This window comes from Sorex araneus, chromosome 4, assembly GCF_027595985.1.
Source record: "Sorex araneus isolate mSorAra2 chromosome 4, mSorAra2.pri, whole genome shotgun sequence".
NCBI lineage: Eukaryota > Metazoa > Chordata > Mammalia > Eulipotyphla > Soricidae > Sorex > Sorex araneus.
This window is the reverse complement of record NC_073305.1, coordinates 176,841,103-176,863,035: the sequence shown is the minus strand read 5'-3', so window position 1 is coordinate 176,863,035 and position 21,933 is coordinate 176,841,103. Positions and strand designations below refer to the sequence as shown.

Sequence of the window (21,933 nt, the reverse complement as noted above, 5' to 3'; positions counted from 1 at the left end):
CTTTGGAGTGGCTGCAGGCTGGGGTGTGGGAAGTGGCTCATGACTAACAAACCAAAGAGAGTGGGCAGAGATTGCCATCACTGCACTGTCGCTCACTTATTTTGTGGTTACATAATGAATTTAAGAGGGAAACTGCAGATTGTTTATATTTTCTATTCACTGATTTCTTCTCTTGTGGGTCTTGGTTGAATTGAGTCATTGGAGTCATGTGTGGGAGTTCTCCCTTTTCTGCCTCACAATGAGTTGGTTTACACAGCAATTAGCCTCTTCAACAAGTTCTTTTCTCAGGGCTATTGGAAGCCTTACAATCATCTTTGGTTGTGGACTCCCAATCATCTCCTCCCTGTGGACTCCAGATCCAGATGTCTTCTGCTGGAGGCAGCTGCCTTTCTTTGTCCATTAGGCAGACTCTGGAAGTCTTTACCTGAGTCCTCTGCTGTCCTACAGGCTCTGCTGCTTTATTTCTGGGCCAGATCCAGCTGTGCTCAAGGGTTACTCCTGGCTCTGTGCTCAGAAATTACTCCTGGCTGTGCTTGAAGGCCCATGTGAGAGGCCCACGATGGAACCCGGGTTAGTCCTGAGCAAGGCACAGACAGGTTCCACCAGCAGCTGGACTATCTCTCCCACCCCCTGAATAATTTTTTTTAACTGAGGTTGTGTAATCTCCAATATTGTTACTGATGGTTTCTCATGCATGTAATTTTGATATCCATCTCAAAGAGTTCCCTCCTGAGACATTTGGAGCAGCACTCTGGCTTCCTGCCGCCCTGGCCCTGTGAAGCACAGAAAGTAAGTGCCAAAAGCCACATTCCTAAGAGGAAGCTGATTGGTAGCTATGATAGTTTCTGGCTCATGCCAGCTCCACACCCCGCAGTGGGGCTGCTCTCTAGCTTTTGAAAACCGCCCTTTAGTGATGACTCGGTCTCCTTGGGCTGTAATCCAAATAAAAAGCAGCAAAAAGATAAGAAACAAGCAAACAAACAAAACAAAACGGGGCTGGAGCTACAGCACAGCCAGCGGGTAGGGCGGGTAGGGCGTTTGCCTTGCACGAAGCCTACTTGGGCTCGATTCCCAGCATCCCATATGGTCCTCTGAGCACCGCTAGGAGTAATTCCTGAGTGCAGAGCCAGGAGTAACCCCTGAGCATAGCCAGGTGGGACCCAAAAAGCAAAAACAAACAAACAAACCACTGCCAAGATGCCAGCAGGGGCTGCTGGGAGCCCAGCTCTCCTGGACACTCCTGGAGATGACCTGACCTCCTGGCGGGCACAGCCACAGGAAAGAGGACTCACCCCTTCACACTGCAGTTTTGTATTGTCACATGCAGGTCTGGGCTTAGCAATGATGAGGAAGTTAATAAAGAGCAAGACTTGTCATTGAGTGAGTTGGGAGGAAGAACCCAGTGGCACCCATCCTCCATCCAGTGACAGTCAGACAGTCCTTGAAGGCTGGGCGGCAGAGACAGAAGCTTCTTGCCTTGGCCCCAGGAAAGGCAGGAGTCACTCTTGTAAAGGAGGACCAGGAAATCTGCTACATAAAGATGTCACATCTGGCTATGTCCCCTGTGACCTTCAAATCCTCATTAGCATCTGCTGTACCAAAATGTTTGATTGTAGTTCTAAACATTTTAGTTTGTTTTTTTTTTCCTTTTGGGTTGCACCTGGCGATGCACAGGGATTACTCCTGGCTGTGCACTCAGGAACCACCCCTGGCAGTGCTCAGGGGACCATATGGGGTGCTGGGATTCAAACCCCGGTCAGCCGAGTGCAAGGCAACGGGCTCTTTAGCCTCCAAGAGCAGAGGGGAGGTGGGGGTACATGTGAGAAACTGGAGTACAGTAGAGGGACCAGGGGCCTGGGGTGGGTGCAGTGCGCCAAGCCTCCGGGGCCTGGCATGAGTGAGGCCACCTTACCCTTTCACTAAGCGGGTAGGCGGGCTGGGGTCCCTTCACATCCTCTCTAAGGCGCACTTCCTCTTTTTCCCAGTCCGTCGCACTTTTTTGGGCTCCCCAGAGCACCCCCCTAGAACCTAGTTCAGAGAAGCACTAGCCCCAAGCTTCCTGCTTTGCTTTACAACCACACACTCCTCTGCTGAAGCAGGAAGGCAGCCACCTGAGAGCAGAAAGCGGGAGGGAGCCCTGGAGAGCTGGGGTGGAGGTGGAGGGGTGCAGTGGGGAGAGGGGAGTGAGGCAGATCTGTCCTGCAGGACCCGAGCCCAGGGCTGGAGTGAGCAGCGGGGCTGGGAAGGTGCCGCCCAGCGTGGGGAGCTCGTGGGGAGGAAAAACGGTCACCCTAAGGGGCCAGAGACCCTACAGGGTTAACCCCAGGAGCTGCCTCTGCAAGTAGCCCCTTTCAGTCTCGCACAGAGTAGGGCCAGGACCCTGGAAGGCTCAGAGCCCAGAGCACCTCCGAGTGTGGCCCTCAAACAAAACCAAACAACAAAAAAGATCTTTTGACCACCAGACTGCAGGATCAAGCAAATCCCCTACCTGGACCAGCACAGCTCTTCCATCGCACTTGGGATTCCAGGTGACTTGGGCTTGGATTCAGCCATCCAAATCCTTTTTGGCTTCCTGGCCAGGCTTCGAGGGCGGGCTGCGTGGGCTGTCAGTTCCTTCCGGATCCCCAGCAAGGGTGGGGGCTGTAGACCAGGGGAAGAACTTTCGTGATTATGCTTCAGTCATACAATCATGGAGTACCCTCCACCAGTGCCCATTCTCCACCACCAGTGTTCCCAGTACCCCTTCCCCCACTTCCCACCTCCCCACCCCCTGGCAGGCACATTCCCTTTTACTCTCTCTCTCCTTTTCCGTGTATGGTTCACTATAAGGGTACTAAGTGCCCATCATGTTCAGTCCATAGTCTACTTTCAGCACACATCTCACATCATGAGAGAGCCCTCTAAGTATCATTTACTTGGTGGTCCCTTCTCTATCTCAGCTGCCTTTTCTCCCAGCATGTGAGGTCAGCTTCCAAGCCATGGAGCAACCCTCCTGGCCCTTATCTCTAATATCTTGGGTGTTAGTCTCCCATTATGTTATTTTATATTCCACAAATGAGTGCAGTCATTCTATGTCTGTCCCCCTCTCTCGGACTCATTTCACTTAGCCTAATACTCTCCATGTTAATCCACTTAGATGCTAATTTCATGCCTTCATCTTTTCTAACAGCCACATAGTATTCCATTATGTACATGTACCAGAGTTTCTTTAACCAGTCATCTGTTCTCAGGCACTCGGGTTTTTTCCAGATTCTGGCTATTGTAAATAGTGCTGCAATAAACATACAACTGCAGATGTCGTTTCTACTGTATTTTTTTTTTATCTATGAGATATATTCACAGAAGTGGTATTGCTGGGTCAAATGAGAACTCAATTTCTAATTTTTTGAGAAACATCCAGACGCTCCTAGAAACAATAGACTTATACAATAAAGCCACAGGCTATAAAATTAATACCCAAAAGTTCATGGTTTTCCTATACACAAATAATGAAAGAGAAGAAAGTGATATAAAAAAAAAAGCAATCTCATTCACAATCATGCCTCAGAAAATCAAATACCTTGGAATCAGCTTAACTAAGGAGGTAAAGGATCTGTACAAAGAAAACTACAAAACTCTACTTAAAGAAATAAAAGAGGACACAAGGAAATGGAACCACATAGATTGGGAGAATTAACATTGTCAAAATGGCAATACTCCCAAAGCATTATACAGATTCAATGCAATTCATATAAGGATACTCACGAAATTCTTCAAAGAAATAGATCAAACACTGCTGGAATTCATATGGAACAACAACCTCCCATGAATAGCTAAAACAATTCTTGGGAAAAAGAAAATAGGAGGCATCATCTTCCCCAACCTCAAACTCTACTACAAAGTGGTAATAATTAAAACAGCATAATATTGAAACAAAGCAGAGCAGAAGACTGACAAAATAGGAATGAATATCCTTAAACACACCTTCAAGCATATGATCATTTAATCTTTGATAAGGGAGGAAGAAATGTGAAGTGGAGCAAGGAAAGCTCTTTAACAAATGGTGCTGGCAAAAATAAACAGCTACATGCAAAATTAAAAAAAAAAAATGGGCTCAAACCTCTACCTAAGACCATGCACGAAAGCCAGATCAAAGTGGATTAAAGACCTCAACATTAAAGACCACGAATCATAAGGTACATTGAAGAAAAGGTTGGCAAAACCCTGCATGACATTGAAGCTAAAGGTATCTTCAAAGATGAAAAGCCACTGACCAAGCAAGTGGAACAGAAATAAACAATGGGGCTATCTTAAACTAAGACGCTTCTGAACCTCAAAAGAGACAGTGACCAGAATGCAAAGACAGCCTACAGAATGGGAAAGGATATTCGCCCAACACCCATCCGATAAGGGGTTAATATCAAGGATATACAAGGCACTGGTTGAACTCTACAAGAAGAAAACATCCAACCTCATCCGAAAATGGGGCGATGAAATGAACAGAAACTTTCTCAAAGAAGAAATCCAAATGGCCAAAAGGCACATGTAAAAATGGTTTTCATCACTAATCATCAGCCTTTGTTCCTGTTTTCTGCAAGATTGGCCTTCACAACCTCTGGGCTATTACTTGCCAGGAAATTTACTGTGATTGCCTTGGGAAGGGCCTTCCCCATCTGCCTTGCCTCCTGCATCAGGAGACTCGCTACATGAGTTCCCTTACTTCGATTTGAGTGGGGTGGTTTTGTTTTGTTTTTTTTTTGGTGTCTGGGTCACACCTGGCGATGCACAGGGGTTACTCCTGGCTCATGCACTCAGGAATCACTCCTGGCGGTGCTCAGGGGACCATATGGGATGCTAGGAATGGAATCCAGATCGGCTGCGTGCAAGGCAAACGCCCTACCCTCTGTGCTCCAGCCCCTTGTTTTTTTGTTTTTTGTTTTGTTTTTTCATTTGTTTTCTCAGACTCTCTGTCAGTTTGTCTTTGTCCAAATATTATTTTTAGATCCTTAAGCTTGGGTGGGATTGGGTTGTAATCTGGTAGAGGAATTTGCCACCCTCCCGGCTCTCCGTTGTTCGGATGCTCGGTCCAGTGCGGGCAGCAGGAGCTGGCTCCCTCCTAGCCTGGCTCAGGCCGCGCCCAGGGCCGTGTCCTCCGCGGCCGCCGCTCTCGGCAGGGCTGCGGCATCGGCGTGCGCTCCCCGTCTGCGCCTCGCCCGATCGGGAACCCCGGCTTCGAGCGCGGCAGGGCGCGGGCCGCTCCTCTCCGCCGGCCCCCAGGGGATTCCCAGGGTAGGAAATTCGCCGCCTTCACCCGCTCAAGGGCATTTGGCCGCCAAAGTACAAGTTTGCTCTTTAGGACCCCCAGCTGAATGTGCGCGAAAAGCCGAGCACAGGGGCTGGAGCGATAGCACAGCGGGTAGGGCCAGCATCCTTTATGGTCCCCTGAGCACAGCCAGGGGTAATTCCTGAGTGCAGAACCAGGAGTAACCCCTGTGCGTCGCCAGGTGTGACCCAAAGAGAAAAAAAAAAAGGGCCGAGCACATCCTGGGTGGAGTCGTCGGCCGTCCTTGGGCGGAGTCGTCGGGCCGTCCAATGGGGGAGCGGGCCGGAGTCGTCAGCGGTCCTGGCCGGAGGCGTGATAATCAGGTTACAAACGCTGTCAGTCCCGCGACTCTCTCCCAGACGCTGGGGACCAGAGAAAGTTCTCCGTGGCCTCCACCTGAGTCCCGCCGCCAACCCCGATGGCTGGGCCCGGGGCTGCACTCTGGCTTCTCCTCGTCCTTCTGCTCCCGCTGGGGTACGCGCCGCGGGCAGCGCCGGCCCGTGCCGGTGAGTCGGGACAGGTGCGGGGCCGCTGGACGCCCGGGAGGGGTCAAGGTAGGGAATTCAGGGTCGCTCTCCCGCGCCCCCGCTCTGTCCCCAACCGGCTGAGGGGGGGGGGGGGTTGGCGTGCGGAGGAGGGTGTTGGTGGGGGGTTGCTCTCCCCCGGGGGCTGCAAAGCCGCGAGAGAAAGATGTGCAGAAAGAACCAGAAAGGGGGAGGGGGAGAAGGGGCGCGCTGAGCGCCCCCAACCCCGTGGGTTCCGGGAAGCCGGAGCTCCGAGCCCCGCGAAAAGTGCGGGACCCGGTGTGGGGGGAGGGGTGTCCCGCGGGAGAACAAGTTCTGCCCAGTTCTGTTCCGAGGGTCCTTTACGCGCTCCCTCCCGCCGGCCCCGCCTTCTGCTCAGCTCCCCAGGGGCGCGACCACCCTGCACCCACTAAAGCTGGTTTCGCAGGGGGCAATCCAGCCTCTTCCCCCTCCCCCCTCCCACCGTCACTGCCTCAGGCCCAGCTACATTTCATTAAGCGGCTTCCTTCGGTCCTTCCCCGTGGACACAAACACAAATACCCAGTATCCGGGAGGGGGGCAAGAGGGAAGTTCTGAGATGGAGGAGTCTGTGAACTTATCGAGGGAGGGGGGAGATGAGAAGCTTCTAAACCCCGCTTGGCAGAGGAATCACCGAAGGTGGCTTTCCCCCTTAAAGGCACGGAAGCCACAGGAAAAAAAAAAAACAAAAAAAAAAAACACCAAACTAGAAGAGCAGAGTTCTCTGAGCTCCTAGGGTGCCAGAAGGTGTCCAGAGATGGCGCCCTGGCCCAGGAAATCGTTTGTGGGTAGAAGGGTCTTAAATACGCCGAGTGGCTTCAGGGTGGAGCAAATGGTTATGGGCCACTGTCCCCTGCTTACTGCAGACTGAGTTTCCATATTTTAGGAGTTCCTGAGGGCACCCCAGGAAGCCAGAGCTGACACTGAGGATGGGGGCAGTGCATGGCTGGGGTTGGCCTGCCACCCTCTGTGCAGTTTCTTTGTTCCCTGTGGGCCTGCTCAGGCCATGCCAGAGGGGCAAGTCTCTCTGTGACCTGAGGGAAAGGGTGGAGGCTGCTCTGATGCTCCATGACTGAGGCCTCATCTCCAGCAGCCCCAGACCTTTGCCTCCTGAATGGGGTGGATTTCTCTGCTCCAGGTGGCAGGGCAGAGCATTTGACTCTGGGGTCCTGCAGTCAGGACTGCTGTGACTCTACATAGTGACTTTCCTACCACACATCCCTCTAGGCCCAGCGGCCCCTGTGTCGTGTGATGCAAGAAACAAGCGCAGCCACACTCGGTCACTCCTTTCCTATGGATCCCTTCAGCCACCAGCAGAGCTGGGGACTCGTAACACAGACCCATGTCTAGACAGCTGAAGGCTTTATGTGTGCCGATTGCAGGAAGTCTTGGGAGGTGACGGGATGGTGTTCACACCCGGCCACTGTGTAAGGTGGAAACTCACCTCTGTCATTTCATACATACAACACACAGGGTTTTCATTCTATTTTGAGAAAGAGCAGACAGGCTCAGATGATGGCTCTTGGTTTCCCTCTTGGTGACCCCAACTACAAGTTCACTACTAAGATTTTTCATTCCTGTTCCAAGATCAGGGGATGTTGGGGGCTGGAGTGATAGCACAGCAGGTAGGGCGTTTGCCTTGCATGCGGCCAACCCGGGTTTGATTCCCAGCATCCCATATGGTTCCCTGAACACCGCCAGGGGTAATTCCTGAGTGCAGAGCTAGGAATAACCCCTGTGTATCGCCGGGTGTGACCCCCCCCAAAAAAAAATCAGGGGATGTGAAATAATCACTGCAGGGGCCCCAGAACCAAATGTCTCTACTGGGAGCAGAGCCTGGGTTACCATTGTCTGTTTCCTCCCCTGTCTTCATGCAGCACATTTTTTTGTTTGTGGCTCTGTGCCACAAAGTGTTTCTTTTGACTGGGCCCAGGGCCTAGTCCTGGCTCTGTGCCATGAAGTGTTTCTTTTGACTGGGCTCAGGGCCTAGTCCTGGCTCTGTGCCATGAAGTGTTTCTGTCAGGACTCAGGACACCATATAGGATACCGGGGGAATCAAACCCGGGTTGGCTGCATGCCAAGCAAGCACCCTGCCTGTTGTATTAATTCTGCACCTTCCCCGCCACCTCCTCCCCTACCCATGCAGCACTTTTACAGCAGGGGATTTTGATCATGCTCGGTTCCTAGGGCAAATGTAGCTCACACACTGGATCCAATATTTAAATCTGGGCACTTTTTTTTTTTTGAAAAAGAAAACAGGCTAAGTTTTTCATTTTTGGTTTTCTTTTTTTTTTTTATAATGTAGGAGTATGCTATTTATTCAGCCATTGATTAAGCTGATTGCATTGGGCATGAACTCCACATTACTTTTTTTTAAAATTCAGACTGTTAATTTTATTTTATTATTTGTTTATTATTATTTTTCCCCGTGAGTTATAAAATTTTTCTGTTTGAGTTTCAGTCATACAATGATTGATCACCCAACCCTCCACCAACTCACATCTCCTACCACCAAGGTCCCCAGTATCCCCCATCCCACCCCTCCCCCAGCCTCTATGGCAGACAGTTTCCCCCCATACTCTCCTTTGTATCGCTTTTATGGATAGCATAAGATGTTGCAGCCTCGCTCTCCTGGAGCTCTAAAATTTTAGATAATTTTAGACTCTGGAGAAATCTCTGCAGCGAACAAAGCAAGCTGCTCGGTTGAAGATTCTTTTGTGTGTCTCTGGATCAGAGTCATTCAGGAGCTTAAGTAGCATCCTGGTGACTTCCAGGGTCCCATGGAGACGGGGAGATGTGCAGGACCAGCCCATGCCCTATCCCTTGAGGCCTGGAGTTTGCCGGCACTGAATCCGAGTACTTGCACTTTCCGTTGGGTTCTGGAGGTTAGCGGCGCTGGGGTTCTTAGGGGGCAGGTGGAGGGACAATGCCTGCCCCCATCTGAAGCACCCTGGTGAAGTCGACCTGGCTTAAAGTCTGGAGGCATCTCTGCAGAAAGCTGCCCAGTTCAGAGATTCTTTTGTGTGTCTCTGGATCATGGAAATCTGGGCACATTCTACTGCCCACTGTAGCCAGTGAAAGGTCACCTGACTCCTGGGGAGGCCGAGGAATCACTGAACTTCTCAGTGGAAAGGTTCCCTCCTGATCTGAACCTGGCCTCTCCTGGCAGTGCAGAGTTCCAGAGCGGAGAAGTGGGTCAGTTCTGGAAACTAGAAACAGGGCCTGGTAAACATCAGGCAGCCTACTTTATTATTATTGTTGTTGTTATTATTATTATTATTATTAAATCAATGATACAGTTGTAAATTTGTTCATGATCAGGATTCAGTGATACAATGTTGCAACACCTATTCCTTAATCATTTCCCACCACCAATGTCCCCAGTTTCCCTCCCACCACTCCCACCTCTACCACTACCCTAGCCTGCCTCTATGGCTGGCATTTTCCCTCTCTCTCACTCAGTCTCTCTCTCTCTCTCACTCACTCACTCTCTCTCTCTGTCTCTCCCCCTCCCTCCCTCCTTCAATCTTTCTCCTCCCCACCTTTTCCTCCATAGCCACCTGGCATAGCCTTTGGTTACAGGAAGACAGATGCTGGGAACCGGCCAGGTGGGCATTAGGGACATATCCATGAGTAGATGACTCATGCCGTCAGAGAGCTTCTGGTCTTGCTCAAGAGCAGGCAAAGGTGGGACAGTAGATTTTGGCTACTAAGGGGAATAGAACATCAGGGATGGTCCTTGCTCTCCCAGCCCAGCCCTTCAGAGATTTACTTCCTGTCACAGAGACGAAGGGCACATGGGACCTTTTCTCTCAACCCCTTACCTCAAGGCCAGGTGAGGAAAAACACTTTTCTGCTACTACTTTGATCCACTCACTATAGGTTTCTCAGTATCCCAAGATGAGAATTTCAGGTTTGCTTCTCCCTGTTTCTACTTAGCACTTGGCAACACATCAGAGCATGGCAAACTCCCCGCGGCGTATTCGATATGGCAAAAACAGTAACAATAACAGGTCTCATTCCCCTGACCCTGAAAGAGCCTCCAGTCATTGGGAATGACGAGTAAGGAGAGGCTGCTAAAATCTCAGGGCTGGGACGAATGGAGATGTTACTGGCGTCCGCTCAATAATCTTGTATCACTTGTCTTCCCGTTGATCTTAGATTTGCTCGAGTGGGCACCAGTAATGTCTCCATCTGTCCCTGTCGTGTGGTAGTGTAGCCCAGTGATATCTGCTCGCTACAGGAACAGAAAGAGCCTCAAACCGTTCATTCAGGGTTTTAACAAAGAAGTCTGACCATCTCATTGGTGGGCGGCCACGCGGTCTTTTGACATCCTGTGGAATCCAGTCCGTAACAGCTCCAGTCAGTGGTTGTCTCTGAATCGCATTACATGTCCCACCCATCTGATTTTTGATGTCTTGGCAAACGAGACAGCGTCCCTGATTCTTGATCGTTGATGGAGGTCGGAACTCCGGATTCCTTGATTAGATGTGATGCTCCTAGCATAGCTCTTTTGATTCCTCTCTGGGATACCTGAATAGTGTTCTCATTCTGTTTGCGTAGGGCCCAGGTCTCTGAGGCGTACGTTAGTGCAGGAAGAACAGTACAATCAAAAAGATGTGCCCGGAATCAGAGGTCCTTTGTCCTCTTAACCACTTCTTCAACGCTCTTGAAGGCATTCCACGCTGCTCTCTTCCTCCTGTGCAGTTCTGGCGCCAAGTCGTACCTCATGTTGTGTTCTCGACCGAGGAACACATAGCTGCTGCATTCGGAGATGTTCATTCCATTGAGAGCAAATGGAGCTTCAGGAACTAGTTTGTTTTTCATGAGCATTGTCTTGTTGAGATTCAGCTGCAGTCCGACCTTTCCACACTGAGGTCAAAGTTGGCCAGCATTTGTGCCACTTGGCTAATGTTTGGTGTTATGAGAATGATGTCACCAGTGAAGCGGAGGTGGTGTAGTTGCTGCCCATCTATCTTCACTCCCATACCTTCCCATTCCAGTCGTCACATGACGTTCTCAAGGGTGGCACTAAAGAATTTCAGTGAAATGGTATCACCCTGCAGAACCCCTCTCTTTACATCAATGATCACTTCCTTGTAGAATGGTGAGATCCTGGTGGTGAATCCGTAATACAGCTCGAGGAGGATCTTGATGTATTGAGTTTGAATGCTCTGTTTGGCTAGGGCTTCGATGATCGCTTCAGTCTCAACAGAATCAAAGGCCTTCTTTAAATCGATGAATGTTAGACAGAGCAGCATCTTGAACTCTCATGAAACTTCAAAGAGTTTGGTCACTGTGTGGATATGGTCAATCGTACTGAATTCTTATCGGAACCTGGCTTGCTCGCATGGTTGTCGTTCATCTAGTGTTCTGCCTATTCTATTCAGGATGACACGAGTGAACAACTTTAGATGACAGACAGCAGGCAGATTGGGCAATAGTTGCTGATGTCATGGATGTCTCCCTTCTTGTACAACAGCACGGTTCTGCTGGTTTTCCACTGAGACGGAACCTTGCATTCAGACAGGTAGCGTGTGAAGAGCCGAGCCAGTGTATTGATGAGTACTGGCAGCAGATTCTTCAGGTGTTCAGGTCTGACATTGTCTGGACTGTGTGTTGTATGCGTCTTTACCGACGAAATGCCGTGTCGGATTCCAGAAGCGAGGACATTGGGAATGACATATCCATCCTTCAGAATTTAGTATGTGGGCAGGTGGACATGGCTGTCAAAGAGATCCAAGTAGAGGTTGTGAATAATCCTCTCCATTGCCTTTCTGGAAGATGTGATAGATCCATCGGGACGTTGGAGGGCAGTCATCTTGGTCTTGTAGTTGGCGAAGAACAGGCGAGCGTTGTGAATACTTTTCCCAGCTTCTGCCACATCGGCCAACACTGCTGCTCTTCTCTCTTTGAGATCTTCTTTTATCACTTCTCTGCACAGATTTGTGATATGTATTCGATATGCCAAAAACAGTAACAACAATGAGCCTCATTCACCGGACACTGAAAGAGCCCCCAATATGGCAGCATTAAGAAAGATGAGCAAGGAGAGGCTGAAAATAATCTCTGGGAAGAACTAAAGTGACAAAATGAAGAAAGACTAAAATGACTGTCTGTACATACACTGTACACATGTATGCTGGCATCTGAAGCATCCATCAAGGACCTGATGGTGGAAGCACAGAAGATCAAGTACAACATCATTGGTCTGATGGAAATGAGAAGACATCAATCACATCACGCCATTTTCGACACTGGAGAAGAATTGTTCCTCGGAACATGTGACAACAGAAGTGCCTGTGGCGTTGGTGTCCTTGTCAACAGGAACTTGGCCATGAGCATTGATACATTCGAATGCCTAACAACCCGAATCAGACAATTACATTTGAATAGATGTGGATCACTGCCAGAAGTTTCTATCTTCGTCATCTAGGCACCAACATCCAACTATAATGAAGAAGAAATTGAGAAGTTCTACATGGAACTGGAGAGGTTCTATAAAGAAGACCACATCTTCTACAAGATCACTATTGGTGATTTTAATGCCAAGATAGGACCAAGAAGGTCGTCCGAAGAACTCCACATTGGGAGCCATGGCCTAGAATGGAAGGATGAGGGCGAGAGACTGTCTGAGTTCATCATGTTGACCAAGATTATCCATGGTAACTCACAGTTCCAGAAGGCCGAATCTAAACGCTGGATATGGGAGTCTCCCGATGGACAGTTCCACAATGAAACTGACCATATCATATTCAACCGAAGGTTTTGCCTGAATGTTGTCCCAAAATTCCAAACAGGATCAGACCACTATCTCCTTCGTGCAAAATTTTACTTCACAGAGTGGGGAGAAAGGTCCGCAAAGTTTAAGTTTAAGAAAGGAACTCCCAGAATGACCACCAATTGGGAGCTCTTTGGCACTAATGCGGCAACATGGGAAGATGCCTTCCTTAACAACATCAACAAGGATGTTGTTAAGGATGGCAATCGACTGGTTCAGCACCTCCATGACTGCACGAAGAATGCCGAGAGTGAGAAAGCCACAAACAGATGCCTGTCTTTGGAAACTCTTGAGCTCATTTGTCAACATGGTTTGGTGCGAGCCTCAGGCAACAACAAGCTAACGTCCGAGCTCATTAATCTAAATCTAATAAATCAATAAACCACAGGATAATAGTGATACAGTGATTATTATTGCAACATATCATTGTATATGTTCCAGTGGTTGTGCTTTTTTAAACACTTCATCAGAGTGAGTTGACAGAACAAATCACCACAAAAGTGCTGAAATGCACCCTCCCTGTTCGTGCTACTGCCACCTTTGATGTGACCTAACCTCAGGGTTACAGTGGCAACCTAAATTCGATGGTCTTAATCTGAAGATTGGCTCGGGTTGGTTTTGTCTATTTCCTTGTTTGTTTCTTTAAGTCACATATATGACTTGCATCATCCAGAACTTGCCTTTCTCATTCTAAATTTCTTGTCTAATCTTGTAGTAGCAAATGCAATATTTCATTTTTCATTAGCTTAATAGGATTTCATTATACATATATAAATATATACTACATCTTCTTTTTCAGTTTTAAAAATTTTATTATTGTTCATTTACATTAGTGCCAAACATATGGTATTGAACTACAAAATTACTATGGCCAGTCAAAAAGTGCCCAAAAACTTCCCTGCGTGTCCCTATATCAATTCTCGTCCAGTCATTACCCTTCTAGCCCTTCTTCCAATACACACCACATCTTGTTTATCCAAACATCTTTCATTAACATTGGGTTATTTCCATATCCTGGCCCTTGTAATTGCTACTATATGAATATAAGAATGTATGTGTTCCTTCTATTAGTGTTTCCATACTCTTTGCATAGATATTTAAGCCTAGAATTGCTGAATCACATGGTACATCTATTTTCATCGTTTTGAGAAAGGTCACACTGAGTTCCAAAGGATCTCACTGACCTGATTATCTCCTCAGTGCAATCCAGTGGACGTGGGCAGAGACAACATCAAAAACTCAGGACCTGTTAATATCAGTGGCATTTGGCAAAGACCCATATCCCAAATGACCATAGCAAGACACAGTATAATCAAAATGATAACATCAAAGACAAGAGACAGTGCTAAAATCAATGGTAAAATGTACATCATTGAGGAGCTGGAGTGATAGCACAGCTGGTAGGGCATTTGTTTTGCATGTGGCCGACCATGGTTCGATTCCCAGCATTCTACATGGTCCCTGAGCACTGCCAGGATAGACCCCTGTGCATTGCCGGGTGTGACCCAAAAAGAAAAAAAATGTACACCATTGAAAGTAATAGAGATAAGACTACAACAAGTTTTCCTAAGAGGAGATCTGTAGGTCAGAGAGTGACCATCATGATATAGTGAAGAGCTGAATGCAAAAGACCTCAAACCAAGAGCTCTACTGAACTAGGAGATCATCATGCTTACTGGAAAGAGTGACAACTTACCAGACTAACACGAGTTAAAGGAATACATAATCACTTAATCAGTCTTTCAAGAAACCCTGTAGGAACATTACAAGAAGAAATAAAATTGTACTTGGAAGCAGCAACAGTTTTTTAAAAAAGTGTTGGGGGACTGGAGCTATAGCACAGCGGGTAGGGCGTTTGCCTTGCACGCGGCCGACCCAGGTTCGATTCCCAGCATCCCACATGGTCCCCTGAGCACTTCCAGGAGTAGTTCCTGAGTGCAAATCCAGGAGTCACCCCTGTGCATCGCCAGGTGTGACCCAAAAAGGAAAAAAAAAGTGTTGGGGAGAGGTGGTGCTGAGAGATGAGAGAGGTTAAGTTACTTACCTTGTATACAGCCAACCCGCACTCAGTCCCCAGTACCTTCTGGTTCTCAATCCCCAGTACCTTCTGGTTCCCTGAGCACCCCTGGGACTGATCCTTGAACAGAGAGGCAGGATTAGCTCCTGAGAATCATCGGGTATGACTCCAAAACTAAAAAAAGAAACAATAATACATAGTATGGGGACCAGGTATATGTCTCAATAGTAGAGCACTTGCCTTGCTAATCTGAGTTTTCTCTTTACAGATATTTGTTCTCTCCGCTATACCTTCACCATACCACTTGAGCCCAGCTTTGGGCAACCGTGGTGTGATGTTCAAGGTCAGCTGGATGCAGATACTTTTCTTTCCTACAACTGTGGAAATGACAATGTCAAGTATATAAGTGTCCTGGTTGTGATGGTGTCTGACACAGAGCTCTGGAAACAACAGATTGCAACGTTGAGAGATGCAGGGCACTCGCTCAAGCAACAACTTCTTGACATGAAAAAGGAAAATTTGATTGACTGGGGTAAGTTGGAGAAGTCCAAGTCCAGAGGAAAGCAGACTCTAAGGTTAAACACTATATAAATGTTATATACATATACATATATATGCATGTTTAGAGTATCATATTTCTAAGGAAATATTTTTTGATCACTTGTAGCAAATTATTTATGACAAGCAATATAAAATAAATTATTCAGGGCCTTCTGTAAGGAGAGACTTAAAGGATAGTTGAAAAAATTGGAAATAATGATGGTGGGAAGGTGAAATAGTTGAAAAAATTGGAAATAATGATGGTGGGAAGGTGAAATGGTGTTGGAATTGATGGTGGAATATTGAATGCAACAAAGCTTAATGAACAATTTTATAAAATAAATAAATAGAGTTTTTAAAAATAAATAAATAAAATATGGTATCTGTTAGGCCAGAGAGATAAAACAGCCAATAAGACTTGCCTTGCATGTGACCAACCCAAACCCTATCTGTGACACCCATATTTTCCCCAGGGCCTGTTAGGATTGATCCCTGAACATGGAGCCAGGAATAATCCCTGAGCACCACTGGGTATGGCCCCAAACCAATAAATAAATATATGTAATATATATGTAATACCTATGTATAATATATATCCTCATATAGGAAGTCTTTTTCTGCATTTTTTTTGACAAGACTGTAAAGAGTGAAAAACATTTTGTTTACCCAAGGCATAAAGGAGGAAGGGTCAGGAATTAACACCCTTTGACAGTGGGATAACATTGGATCATTGTTGGTGGGAATGACAAAGATTATACATATCGAGGTACAAATAAAACCTCTGAAATCCATAATATTGACAAACAATGAGAATTTGTGATACTTCTAAATTTCAAAAAAGGTAGCTCAAAGGAGATGACTGAAGCAAAGCATTTGTAATGACCAGTGTCTGTCTTCTTCTCCTCAGGGGCAGGCTCTGTCTGCCTGCAGGTAATGTTGACATGTCAGAGAAACTCCAGTGGAGACACTAATGGATTCTGGGAGTTTGGCTTTAATGGACAGAAATCCCTCATCTTTCACCCAGAAAATGAAAAATGGAAAGTGGTTCGTCCTGGAGGCAAATCGCTTAAAGAGAAGTGGGAGAAAGATCGTGAGATGATCCCGTTCTTAAAGAGGATGTCCATGGGAGACTGTAAGAAGTGGCTCGAGGATTTTAGGGAGCACCTGGACAGAAACGGTTAACTATGGGAGAAGGAAGAAGCAGTAGTTCTCTTGAGATGAGATTGACCTTCACCCTCAGGGTGTGGTGTGTTTGTGTGTGTGTGTGTGTGTTCTTTTTAGAAAATTATGGCCACAGTTGTTCTCTACCACATTCCTTTCCCAAATTCTAACATCTCTCCTTATCTCTCATATTTTTGTCACTCAATATAGATGTTTATACTGAAACAACTTGAAGCTTCCTGACATTTCTTCTTACTGTTCCTACTTCTTACTCACACTTTTGTCTATCCTTGTCTATTTCTGGGAATCTTTCCATTCCACCTCAACACTCAACTCCAGAGAGAATGTCTTTACTCATATTCATGTGTCATCTCCTCTTCTGTCCACTGAAGAGTGACAGCTGAACATAGATCCTTGAAGTTGGGACACATTCCATCTTCCCTTCCTCCCTTAGCATATCAAAGAGATGCACAGAGCAGATTAGACTATGTCTTCATTGTGGCAGAGCCAATTATTGGGTGCAATAAATGTGAATAAATTGGCATGAGCAAGGACTTTCTCTGCTCTCTTCATTTCAGGGCCATCAACTCCATCCTCAAATCTATCTCATGAGCCCGGACCGGGAGTCTTAGCAAGGAATTCCACTGATGTCTCCATTTCAGAACCACCAACCACAACTTCAAGTCCATCTGTCCCCACTCAGCACTCTTTTAGAATCAGGATCCCTACTTCAGCCATCATTGCCATTGTCATTGTCATTGTCCTTATCATTGTCCTTGTCATTGTCATACTTATCTTTTTAATTTTATTTTACTGTTATTGGAAGAAATATGTCACTCTTTTATGGAATTTATGTCCAAATATAATATGATTATATTTTTGTCCAAGTATAATAATATGCGGGCAGAGAGTCTCTTGCCCGCACACCTGGCTGTCTTCCCCGGGGCCCCTCGGAGGGGATGGGCTCCAGCTTCTCTCCCCACCCCGGGCAGAGCTCCTGGCAGCCTACGACCACTGGAACCTAGCTACAGCCATGCTGGAGGCTCCTCTCTACACGTTCGGACAGGCCTCATGCATGAAGGTCCCAGCAGAGGAACCCAGGTGTGTGTAATCCCATCAACGGCCAACATCCAGAGAGAGACTTAAAAGCAAGCTCTCAGAAGGGCATGGCCACAATATCTTTAGCCTACTTTTCCCTCTGGGAGAAACTGGCAATCTTCTGAGAGTTTCCTGCCCACATCCTTCAGCCTTCCAAGCTTCCCATGGTGTATTCATATGCAAAATCCAGTAACAAGCTGGATCTCATTCCTCTGACCCTGAAGAGCCCCCAGTGCAACATTGTTAGGAGGGCCAAGTTGAGATAGACTTCTGAGATCTCAGGGAAAGGACAAAATGAGATGTTACTGAGCCCGCCCGAGAAATCCTCAACCACCAATGAATTTGTTAATCACCGGTTTTTCATAAAATAAATGAAAAATACAAATAATAATTTTGTTATCTTAATTGATTTCTCTGTGTGCCTTGTGAGTGTCGGTGATGTCAGACGTCTGCACCTCTTATCTCCAGAGAGGGTCATATACATGAGGGAATGAGAGGAGAGGTGAAGTCCAGATTTTCCCTGACCACCCTGACACTTTTCTGGTAGAAATAGACATCATATCACATGAGGAAGAGAACTTGAACACACTATCATGTGGGCTGAGGTCTCACTGTTAAACCAATGGGAGGGAAGGGACTCACGCCAATCCTTTGAATTTTTGAATGAATGGCCTTTGGCAAAACAAAGCCTGATTCAAACCAGTGTCTCTCTCTGAAGGTCAGTCAGCCTCCCTTGTTGGTGGCTGAGGATGGGAGGAGCATGTCCTAAAGCACTTACCCCTGAGAAGAGCATCATGGTGACTCACACAGCTGTCAGGGCAGGGAACGCACCACAGTGCAGAGAGGGGAGGGGCTGCATTGTAGACCAACTTACAGGCTAAAGTCAGGGTTGAGTCCATACAGAAAGGGCCTTGGGTCACAGCAGGGGTGGCAGATGGTGAACAGAGAGACTGACCAGAAAAACCTTAGAGAGAGACAACTGGCGGTTCTGGCTGAGCCCGTGCATGAACACAGGAGACTACCTCCTCCAGCCTCTGATCCTGAGCCACTGAGCAGCCCTTCACTGAGCAGATGTGACCTAGAGATGATGCATGCTGCCCCGCTGTTGGTGCTCACAGCTGAGCTGGATCAGGAAAGATGGGGAGGGAGCAGGGACCACCATCCTTAGGGCTGTGTCCTGCTGACCCAGGGATTCAGGGAGAAAGGCAAAGAAAACTGTTCTGACCCACAAACCTCCTCCAAGCCAGAGCAGCAGGATGTAAACTTGGCCATCAGGGCTCCCATCGTGAGACTTGTTGTTACTGTGTTTGGCATATCGAATACACCATGGGTAGCTTGCCAGGCTCTGCCGTGCGGGTGAGATACTCTCGGTAGCTTCCGGGCTCTCTAAGAGGGACAGAGGAATCAAATCCAGGTTGGCTACGTGCAAGGCAAACGCCCGACCGCTGTGCTATCGCTCCAGCCCAGCTTTCTCACAAAGACTTTTTATCTCTTTTTATGTTGTTCCATTTTTGAAAAAGTTGTTCACAATAGTTTATTATAGTCAATATTCCGATATCAATCCCACCACCATTGCACCTTTCTAGCACCATTTTGTTTGTTTGTTTGTTTCTTAGGGATTATTATTTTTTTGGGGGGGGGATTTTTGCTTTGATTTTTAAAAAATTTTTTTATTAGTGAATCACCATGAGATAAAGTTATAGACTTATAAATTTTCATGCTTGCATTTCAGTCATACAATGATCGAGTACCCATCCCTCCACCAGTGCCCATTTTCCACAGTTTCCACGACCAGTGGTCCCAGAATCCCTCCCCCACCCCCACCCTTTCCCCTTCATCCCACCCCGCCTCTTTGGCAGCACATTCCCTTTTGGTTTCTCTCTCTCCTTTTGGGTGTTGTGGTCTGCTACAAAGGTATTAAATAGCCATCATGTTCGGTCTATAGTCTATTTTCAACCCGTATCTCCCATCCCTAGTGGGCCCGCCTAGCACCCTTTGCTTGGTGATCCCTTCTCTACCAGAGCTGCTTCTTCACCTAGCATGTGAGGCTGGCTTCTAAGCTGTGGAGTAATCCTCCTGGTACTTATCTCTACTATTCTTGGATGTGAGTCTCCCATTATGTAACTTTATATCCACAAATGAGTGCAGTTTTTCTATGTCTCTCCCTCTCTTTCTGACTCATTTCACTTAACATGATACTTCCCATGTTGATCCACCTATATGCAAATTTCATGACTTTATCTTTTTTAACAGCTGCATAGTATTCCATTGTGTAGATGTACCAAAGTTTCTTTAACCAGTCATCTGTTCTTGGAACTCTGGTTTTTCCAAGATTCTAGCTATTGTAAACAGTCCAGCACCATTATTTTGAATTTTCCACCATCGCCCAACCCTGCCCAAAGGAAGATCCTAAATACTTCATTTTGATTGCTTTTTATGAATAATTCACTAAAAATGATTCAAAAAAGTTTCTTTATAGGAAAATGTGTGAAGATTGTTGATTTTCTCACCTTGGAGCCATTAGCCCTTTTATAAGAGATTACTAACATGTTGTTACAGGTTGAGCCTTCTGTGCTAATACATATTCTGACAGTATATATTTTAATCCAGATTGGTTGCCTTCTACTTTACACTCCATCAAGTATGGTGTGCTACTCTTAGTATATCAGTGGTGCGGAGTATGAGATGTTGTGCTCTAGGAATTCTAAAATTTTAAATATGGTGATAGAGCTGGAGTTTAATTTTTTACTGGATGGTGACTTTGGGTCCTGAGACATCCCTACAGTTTGTGGCTCTTTTCTGAGATTTATTTGTGAGTCTCTGATCAGGGCCATTAATGAGCTTTTATGACACCAGAGGCAGTTCTGAGCATGACTGCCAGACTCCTGGAAGAACAGGGGTTGGGGGAAGGTTTTCCATTCCCAACTCTTTGAGATCCTGGAGATTTTGGTCACAAAACCTGCACACCTGAGTTTTTCCAGCAGATTCATTCTCATGCATGAGGCTCATCCTGAGCCTGTGGAGATCAGCTGTGAGCATGGCGGCGATTGGGTTGTGAAGTTTACAGATCCCCGGGCTCTGTTCTGGTGGCTGGTGGGCTTACCTGCCCCCCTCTGGGATGAACTAGATGAGGCTCAGCCTGGGGCAGGGTCTGGAGGTATCTCTACAGCTTGCTGCTCTCTTTCGAGATTTATTTGTGAGTCCTTTTTTTTTTTTTTTTTTGAATCTTTCTTTATCCTGCGACACATCAGTGATTCTGCACTTGAATGTGCTTCCTGGAGTAAATTTCACCAAAGTGAAGCGATTTGCCACTGGGTATCAGCAAATTCCTCCCAAAACCTCTGTTAGATTTTCACAAGTTGAAATCTCCTCACTTGCAATACTCCTTATTCCAAGTGACTCTTCAAATTCAAAGTTCACACCCTATCTCCACAACACTAAACAGGCGGCAAGAGTTAAAACTCATGCCAGCAGCAATATGCTGGTTGCTGTGTTGGTGTCCTTAGATTTCCAGACCCTGATCTTGCTCCTGTGTCTCCTTTTCATGGAATAGAACCACAGAAGCCAACTCGGTCTTTCACTCTGACATTCTCACCTGCTGGCCTCCATCCATGCCACTAGAAATGTCCAGATCATTTTTCCTGATGAATAAATTCGATTAAGTACCAACAGTGACAGTATATACAGTTTGAGTTAATAGGGGCCTTATCTTTTATATATACTTTTTTCATAAGTCATTCACAATAGTTCATTACATATAATAGTCAAACACCGAACTCACCATCGAGCACCTTTCCACAATAAAAGGGAAGTGTGTGAAGGTTGTTGTATATCATTCTCAAGCAATTTAAGCTCGTAGATAATAGAAAACAAGCGAGTATGTTAAAACCAAACAAATGGTTGTTACTGTTGATAAGTAAATGAGACAGGGTGTAAGAGGTCGCTCAGCCACATTGCTGCTGTATGCTCCAGTAAATTCCACATCGTTATATTCTGGGAGCTTTAGTTTATAGTTTATAGTTTATAGTCTCTGGAACTTAGCCGTTGATGAGATTACATTGCACCAGGGGCAGTTTGTGGATGCGACTGCCAAGCTACTGGAAAACTGGGAACCTGGGGGGAGGAGGCCCAATCCTGATCTGAGTGGGCTTGGAGATCTCAGTCACAGGTTCCCACATACCTGGGTTTTTCTGCCTGTCCCCTCTTGGGTGAGGCTCATCCCTGCTTGGGTGATACTCATCTAAGCATGTGGAGAGTGGCGAGGCCTTGTCTTGACAAACATTAAACCTAAATGAAACTGTCCAACTCTGCTGTCTAAGAAAGCCCAGAAATACTGACCAGTCCAACTGGCCTTTTTTCAAATTCGTTGTATTGTTCCCTCACTCTTAACTTTCAAGCTCTCTCTCAAAACTCCTGCTCAGTTGAAATTATGCAAGTCTAAAGCTGTCCCCTTTACATGGAATAAAACAACAGCTCTGTCATTTACTCTGAC

The 21,933-nt window shown here is 46.7% G+C and overlaps 1 non-coding gene across 1 annotated transcript in view; it reads left to right on the top strand.

Annotated features, from left to right (window-relative positions):
• The window catches only part of LOC101537725 (uncharacterized), a 39,460-nt gene extending 24,291 nt beyond the window's left edge, over positions 1-15,169 (top strand). Inside the window, exon 3 of the transcript XR_008629873.1 lies at positions 14,911-15,169. This is a non-coding gene — a transcript (uncharacterized LOC101537725). The remainder of the gene's footprint in view (positions 1-14,910) is intronic.
• Positions 15,170-21,933: the final 6,764 nt, after the last annotated feature.